Genomic DNA, 7912 nt, shown 5'->3' with positions numbered 1-7912 from the left:
GGCCTGCTGAGGAGTGACGGACTCCATCCTAGCTAACTCTCTTAGCTCCACAATGAAATAGGGTGCAGGCCAGGCAGCAGGCTGTAGCACAGCCTGCCAGCTTAGTGGAGTCTTCCACTAGCACAGTCAGTGTAGTCAGCTCAGCTTCCCATTGAGACCGTGTCTGTGCCTCGACCTAGGTTGGGCAAAACTAAACACGCCTTAGCAATCTCACTAGAATAAAGACCTCCTCCATTCTGCCATTATTGAAAGAGATCGTGATACCTCACATCTCAAATTAGGGCTACTTAATGTTAGATCCCTCACTTCAAAGGCAGTTATAGTCAATGAACTAATCACTGATCAAGGCTTGGTCCTGTTTGTGGGTGAGTCCCAGAAAGAGGGCCAATTATCTACAAATTCTATCTTTTGGGAGGGGCAGAAAACAGTTTTCAACCAGCGATTGAGTTGTGAGACTCTGCTGTAGAGCTCATCACTCCCCCTAACTGGGAGGGGGCCAGAGACAATTACTCGATGCCGACACATCTTTCTAGCTGATTTACACGCTGAAGCTATGTTGCGCTTGGTGACCTCTGACTGTTTCATCCAAACATCGTTGGTGCCGACGTGGTTAACAATATCTCTATACTCTCTACACTCGCCAGTTTTAGCTTTAGCCAGCACCATCTTCAGATTAGCCTTGCCCCCTGGTAAACAGTGCATGATCGCTGGATGATTCGTTTTAAGTCTAATACTGCGGATAATGACTAGGGTTTTCAATTTGTCAGAGCTAATGGTGGGAGCCTTCGGCGTCTCAGACCCCGTAACGGGAGGAGTAGAGACCAGAGAAGGCTCGGCCTCTGACTCCGAATCGRTGCTTAATGGGGAGAACCGGTTGAAAGTTTCTGTCGGCTGAATGAGCGACACCGGTTGAGCATTCCTACAGCCTTTCCCTCCAGAAGCCATGAAAGTTGTCTGGCTGCGGGGACCGTGCGAGGGGATTTATACTAACGTTACTATCTGTACTTACTGGTGGCACAGACGCTGTTTCATCCTTTCCTACACTGAAATTACCCTTGCCTAACGATTGCGTCTGAAGCTGGGTTTGCAGCACAGCTATCCTCGCCATAAGGCGATCGTTCTACTGTATGAGTACAGCGACTGCAATTAGAAGGCATCATGTTAATGTTACTACTTAGCTTCGGCTGTTGGAAGTCCTGACGAACCATGTCCAGATAAAACATCCGGAGTGAAAAAGTTGAATGAAAAAAAGTTGAGTGAGGGAAAAACTAAAAATATAAACGGTAATTAAAAAGTAAAAACCGTAAAGTTGTCAGGTAGCAAAGTAAGGTTGGCAACAAAACGCACAGCAGCCCGTAAACAAGTCTGCAAGTCTGCACTGAGGGTGTTTTTTAATGGAAGCCTCTCTAACATAAACCAGGTAGAGTTTGGCATACCTCAAGGAAGCTGTCTTGGCCCCTTTTTTCAAATTTGACTATTAACCTACCACTAGCCTTGAGTAAAGCCTGTGTGTCTATGTATGCTGATAACTCATCATTATACACGTCAGCTACCACAGCAAGTGAAATCCCTGCATCCCTTAACAAAGAGCTGCAGTCAGTTTTAGAAAGGGTGGCTAATAAWAAGCTAGTCCCAAATACTGTATATTAAAAATTAAAAGCATTCTATTTGGGACAAATCATTCGCTAAACCCTAAACCTCATCTAAATCTTGTAATAAATAATGTGGCAATTYAGAAAGAAGTTGAGTATACTGAACTGCTTAGTGTAACCCTAGATTGTAAACTGACATGGTGGAAACATATTGATGCAACTGTAGCTAAGATGGGGAGAGGTCTGTCCTTGTGGATAATTGCTGCTCTGCTTTCTTGACATCACAATCCACAAAACAAGTCCTACATGCCCTAGTTTTGTTACACCTGGACAACTGCCCAGTTATATGGTCAAGTGAATCATGTGTCCCTGAACAAAGGGGTGGGGTCAAAATCAAAAGTTACAGTCAGTATCGGTGTGGCCACCAGCTGCATTAAGTACTGCAGTGCATCTCCTCCTCATGGACTGCATTGCCAGTTCTTGCTGTGAGATGTTACCCCACTCTTCCACCAAGGCACCTGCCAGTTCCCGGACATTTCTGGGGGGAATGGCCCTAGCCCTCACCCTCCGATTGAACAGGTCCCAGACGTGCTCAATGGGATTCAGATCCGGGCTCTTTGCTGGCCATGGTAGAACACTGAGATTCCTGTCTTGCAGGAAATCATGCACAGAACGAGCAGTATGGCTGGTGGCATTGTCCTGCTGGGAGGTCATGTCAGGATGAGCCTGCAGGAAGGGTACCACATGAGGGAGGAGGATGTCTTCCCTGTAAGCCACAGCGTTGAGATCAGACCAGTACAGACCCTCCACCTCCAAATTGATCCCGCTCCCGAGTACAGGCCTCGGTGTAACGCTCGTTCCGTCGACGATAAATGCCAATCCGACCATCACCCCAGGTGAGACAAAACCGCGACTCGTCAGTGAAGAGCACTTTTTGCCAGTCCTGTCTGGTCCAGCGATGTGGGTTTGTGCCCATAGGCACGTTGTTGCCGGTATGTTTGGTTAGGACTTGCCTTACAACAGGTCTACAAGCCCTCAGTCCAGCCTCTCTCAGCCTATTGCGGACAGTCTGAGCACTGATGGAGGGATTGTGCATTCCTGGTGTAACTCGGACAGTTGTTGCCACCCTGTACCTGTCCCGCAGGTGTGATGTTCGGATACCGATCCTGTGAAGGTATTTGTACACGTGGTCTGCCACTGCGAGGATGATCAGCTGTCCATCCTGTCTCCCTGTAGCGCTGTCTTAGACGTCTCACAGTACGGACATTGCAATTTATTTCCCTGGCCACATCTGCAGTCCTCATGCCTCCTTGCAGCATGCCTAAGGCCAATTCACGCAGATGAGCAGGGACCCTGGGCATCTTTCTTTTGGTTTTTCAGAGTCAGTAGAAAGGAGTCAGTAGAAAGTGTCCTAAATTTTCATAACTGTGACCTTAATTGCCTACCATCTGTAAGCTGTTAGTGTCTTAATGACCGTTCCACAGGTGCATGTTCATTAATTGTTTTAGGTTCATTGAACAAGCATGGGAAACAGTGTTTTAACCCTTTACAATGAAGATATGTGAAGTTATTTGGATTTTTAGGAATTATCTTTGAACGACAGGTTCCTGAAAAAGGACGTTTCTTTTTTTTGCTGAGATTACTATGTTTTTTTCTGTTGTTGTAATTTTAACCCCCTTTTTTTAACCCCTTTTTCTGCATTTTCGTGATGTACAATCTTGTCTCATTCGCTGCAATCCCACAACGGCCTCGGGAGAAGCTATCTGTCCTCCGAAACATGACCCACCAAGCCACGCTTCTTAACACCCGCTCGCTTAACCCTGAAGCCAGCTGCACCAATGTGTCGGAGGAAACACTGTTCAACTGACGATCTGAGTCAGCTTGCAGGCGCCCGGCCCACCACAAGGAGTAGCTAGAACATGATGAGCCAAGTCACGCTCACCCGGCCAAACCCTCCCATAACCCGGACAACGCTGGACCAATTGTGCATCGKCCTATGGGACTCCCGGTCACGGTCGGTTGTGACATAGCATTGAACCCCAGGTAGTAGTGACGCCGCAACACTGCGATGCAGTGCCTTAGACCACTGCGCCACTCGGGAGGTTATATTCCTGTTTGGACCCAGGAASAGTTGCTGCTGCCTTGTGGGGATCCTAATGGGGATCCTAATAAATACGTTATTCAAGATGATATTCAAGACTTTCAAACATTCATAGATGACCAGCAGGGTCAAGTAGTAACCATGGTGGCTATAAAGGAATCAATGTCAGTTGGCTATTCATAGCCAGGCATTCAGAGGTAGAGAGAGAGGTTTAGAGAGAGAGTCAGAGAGTGTCAGAGTCAGAGTCAAAACCAAAACAGCTGGTTCGGGACAAAGTAGCACGACCGGTTAATCAGGTCAGAGGTCCACAGCTGCATTCAGAACTGGATCGCCAGCACAACCGGGTGGACTGGGTACAGGGACAACCAGGAGTCGTCAGCCCAGGTAGTCCTGAGGCTTGGTCCTAGGGTTCAGGTCCTCCAGGAGTGGAGAAAGAGAGATAGAGGGGAATTAGAGAGAGCGTTCCTAAGATCAAACAGTACACCAGATAAAACAGACTGACCAAAGGCCCCCCAGAATATAGGCTAATGTAGCATAGATACTGGGGTCTAAGACAGGGGGGTTCAGMGGACATTGTTACCCATTGACAGGGCCAATTTGAAAATGATCCTGTTCTGTTACGAGTTGACAGCAGTTAAAAAACACTAATACTTCCATTATTGTGTTGTTATTGTTGTTGTTTTTTTTACATGGGACTATAACAAAAAACATAATCATAATAGTAAAAAAAAAAGAACAGTAAATCGATCTTTGCTTTCAATAATATGCAGTTAGCAAGTAAGAGCTTTGGGCGAGCTAACCGAAAGGTCGCTATTTTGAATCCCCGAGCCGACTAGGTGAAAATCTGTCAATGTGCCCTGGAGCAAGGCACTTAATCTTAATTGCTCTTGTAWATCACTCTGGATAAGAGCTRTGCTAAATTATGTAAATGTAATATTGTTWGAATTTTTTGATAAATGTATGTTTAAGTAACTTTAAACTATAATTTTTCTGATTTTAAATCAGACAAACGTTCRGTAACGGTTAAGTAAAAAGGTTTTACAGGGGGACTTATATTTAAAAAGTATGTTTGTGACCTTTATTGCTGTTAGGTTCACAATGCTGAAGCCCATGCATGGTTGAAGCAGATACCTATGTGAAGCTAGCCACAATAACGATTAGCCACAATAGTGCAATTTGTCGGTTTAATTTCCAAATAAAAGTCCTTCATTGAACGGCTACAAATAATGGAGTCATGTTATATTTGCCCTAAATAATTGTTGGATAACACCTAACTCTACATAGTTGTGWTCTTTGGGTGACAYTGAGTAGGCTGATACRCAATTTCATGGATCCACAATCCATAGGTAAGACTGTACAAACGCACAATAGGCTGACTGGGAAGGTGATWTCCCATAGTCAAAGTKCTGCAATAAGAGCTACAATGCTAATACTTGTGGGAACTCTTMACAGTTGTGTTCTGTGGGTGTCACGGAGCCAACTAATACCCCAGTATATGGATCCACAATCCATAGGTAAGGCTGTACATTGCAACATGAATGTCAATGTGCACAATATTCAATCTAATAAAACATCTAATCAAATTGTATTTGTCACAGGTGTAGACTAACAGTGAATTGCTTACTTACATGGCCTTCCCAACAATGCAGAGAGAGACATAACAATAATAGTAAGATAATAATGCAAGGAATAAATACAAAATGAGTAACGATAACTTGGCTATATACATGTGGGACCAGTATTTAGTTGATGTGCAGGGGTACGAGGTAATTGAGGTGGATATACATACAGTATAGGGAGGGGTAAAGTGCCGAGGCAACGGAATAGATAATTAACAGTAGCAGCAGCATATAGTGCCTTTGGAAAGTATTCAGACCCCTTGAGCTTTTCCACATTTTGTTATGTTACAGCCTTATTCGAAAATGGATTAAATAAAAAAAACTTCAGCAGTTTACACACAATACCCCATAATGACAAAGCGAAAACAGMTTTTTCAAAGTTCTTGCTAATTAAAAAACAGAAATACCTTATTTACATAGGTATTCAAACCCTTTGCGATGAGACTCAAAAATTGAGCCCAGCTACATCTTGTTTCCATTGATAATCCTTGAGATGGTTCTACAACTTGATTGGAGTCCACCTGTGGTAAATTCAATTGATTGGACATGATTTGGAAAGGCACACACCTGTCTACATAAGGTCCCACAGTTGACAGTGCATGAGGTTGACCAAGCCATGAGGTTTAAGGAATTGTCTGTAGAGCTTTGAGACAGGGTTGTGTTGAGGCAAAGATCTGGGGAAGGGTACAAATACAATTTTGCAGCTTTGAAGGTCCCCAAGAACACGGTGGCCTACATCATTCATAAATGGAAGAAGTTTGGAACCACCAAGACTCTTACTACAGCTGGCCGCCCGGGCCAAACTGAGCAATCGGGGGAGAAGGGCCATGGTCAGGGAGGTGACCAAGAACCCGATGGTCACTCTGACAGAGCTCTAGAGTTCCTTTGTGGAGATGGGAGAACCTTCCAGAAGGACAATCATCTCTGCAGCACTCCACCAATCAGGCCTTTATGGTAGAGTGGCCAGACAGAGCCATTGCTCAGTAAAAGGCACATGATAGCCTGCTTGGAGTTTGCCAAAAGGCACATAAAGACTCTAAGACCATGAGAAACAAGATTCTCTGGTCTGATGAAACCAAGATTGAACTCTTTGGCCTGAATTGTTTTTATTTTTTTATTTCACCTTTATTTAACCAGGTAGGCCAGTTGAGAACAAGTTCTCATTTACAACTGCGACCTGGCCAAGATAAAGCAAAGCAGTGCGACAAAAACAACAACACAGAGTTACACATTAACAAACATACAGTCAATAACACACATACACAAAAGAAAATAAAAATATGTACAGTGTGTGAAAATGTAGAAGAGTAGGGAGGTAGTAATAATTAGGCCCTAGAGTGAAATAATTACAATTTGCATTAATACTGGAGTGATAGATGTGAAATGATGATGTGCAAGTAGAGATACTGTGTGCGAAAGAGCCAAGAGAGTAAGTCATAATATGGATGGAGTAGTCGGTGTGCTATTTTACAGATTGGTTCATGATCTACAGATCCACTCGCGGGTGATATATGACTCACTGCGCTCCACCGCTGCGCGTTCGCGAAAGCTCTTTCACTATATGTGCGCGTAGACTATCCTTATATCCGGTGTTATACTCGACTGACTCTGGTGTTGACATACATGGTTCACAGGCATCTATCGGTGCTTCTCCACAGATAGCCTTTGCTCCTCTGCTGACGTCGATGAGTATATTTTGGTTCTCTTGACCCTGAAAAGTTGCACTGCATGCGGGGGCTATGTATGTAAGTGCGTCAGGATGCGCCATGCCTGCTTAGCGATGGTTTCTTGGTCTGCAATCGGACACGTCAAGGCTCTGGGTGAACAAGGGCTATATCTGTCTCAGTTCTACATTTTTTGAATAGCATGCTATATTAAGAATGGAGAGGAAAGCACTTTTGAAGAGCACAAGGCATCCTCTACCCGGACCAGGTCGATAGAAGCTGCTCGTGAAGTGTTTTAGGGAGCGCGTTGACAGGGATGAGGGTGAGTTTGACCGCGACCCAATAGCACGCAGGCAATGAGGTAATGATCGTGAGATCTTGGTTGAAGACAGCAGAGATGTATTTAGAGGGCAGGTTGGTCAGGATGATATCTAAGAGAGGTGCCCATGGTTACGATTTAGGGTTGTACCTGGAGGTTCCTTGATGATTTGTGTGAGATTGAGGCATCTAGCTTAGATTGTAGGACGGCCGGGTGTTAAGCATGTCCAGTTTAGGTCACCTAACAGTAGAACTCTGAAGATATATGGAAGCGATCAATTCACATATGGTGTCCAGGGCCAGCTGGGCCGAGGAGTGTCCTATACAAGCGGCACGGTGAGAGACTTGTTTCTGGAAAGGTGATTTTTAAAAGGTGAAGCTCAAATTATTTGGGCACAGACCTGGATAGTATGACAGAACTCTGCAAGCTATCTCTGCAGTAGATTGCAACTATGCTTTGGCATTTCTATCTTGTCGGAAAATGTTATAGTTAGGGATGGAAATTTTAGGATTTTGGTGGCTTCTAAGCCAGAATTCAGACACGGCTAGGACATTCGGGTTGGCAGACTGTGCTAAAGCAGTGAATAAAACAAACTTGGGAGTTCTAATGTTAACTGC

The sequence above is a fragment of the Salvelinus sp. IW2-2015 genome, linkage group LG27 (assembly GCF_002910315.2).
Source record: "Salvelinus sp. IW2-2015 linkage group LG27, ASM291031v2, whole genome shotgun sequence".
NCBI lineage: Eukaryota > Metazoa > Chordata > Actinopteri > Salmoniformes > Salmonidae > Salvelinus > Salvelinus sp. IW2-2015.
The sequence above is the reverse complement of the archived record's forward strand: the minus strand, read 5'-3'. Positions refer to the sequence as shown.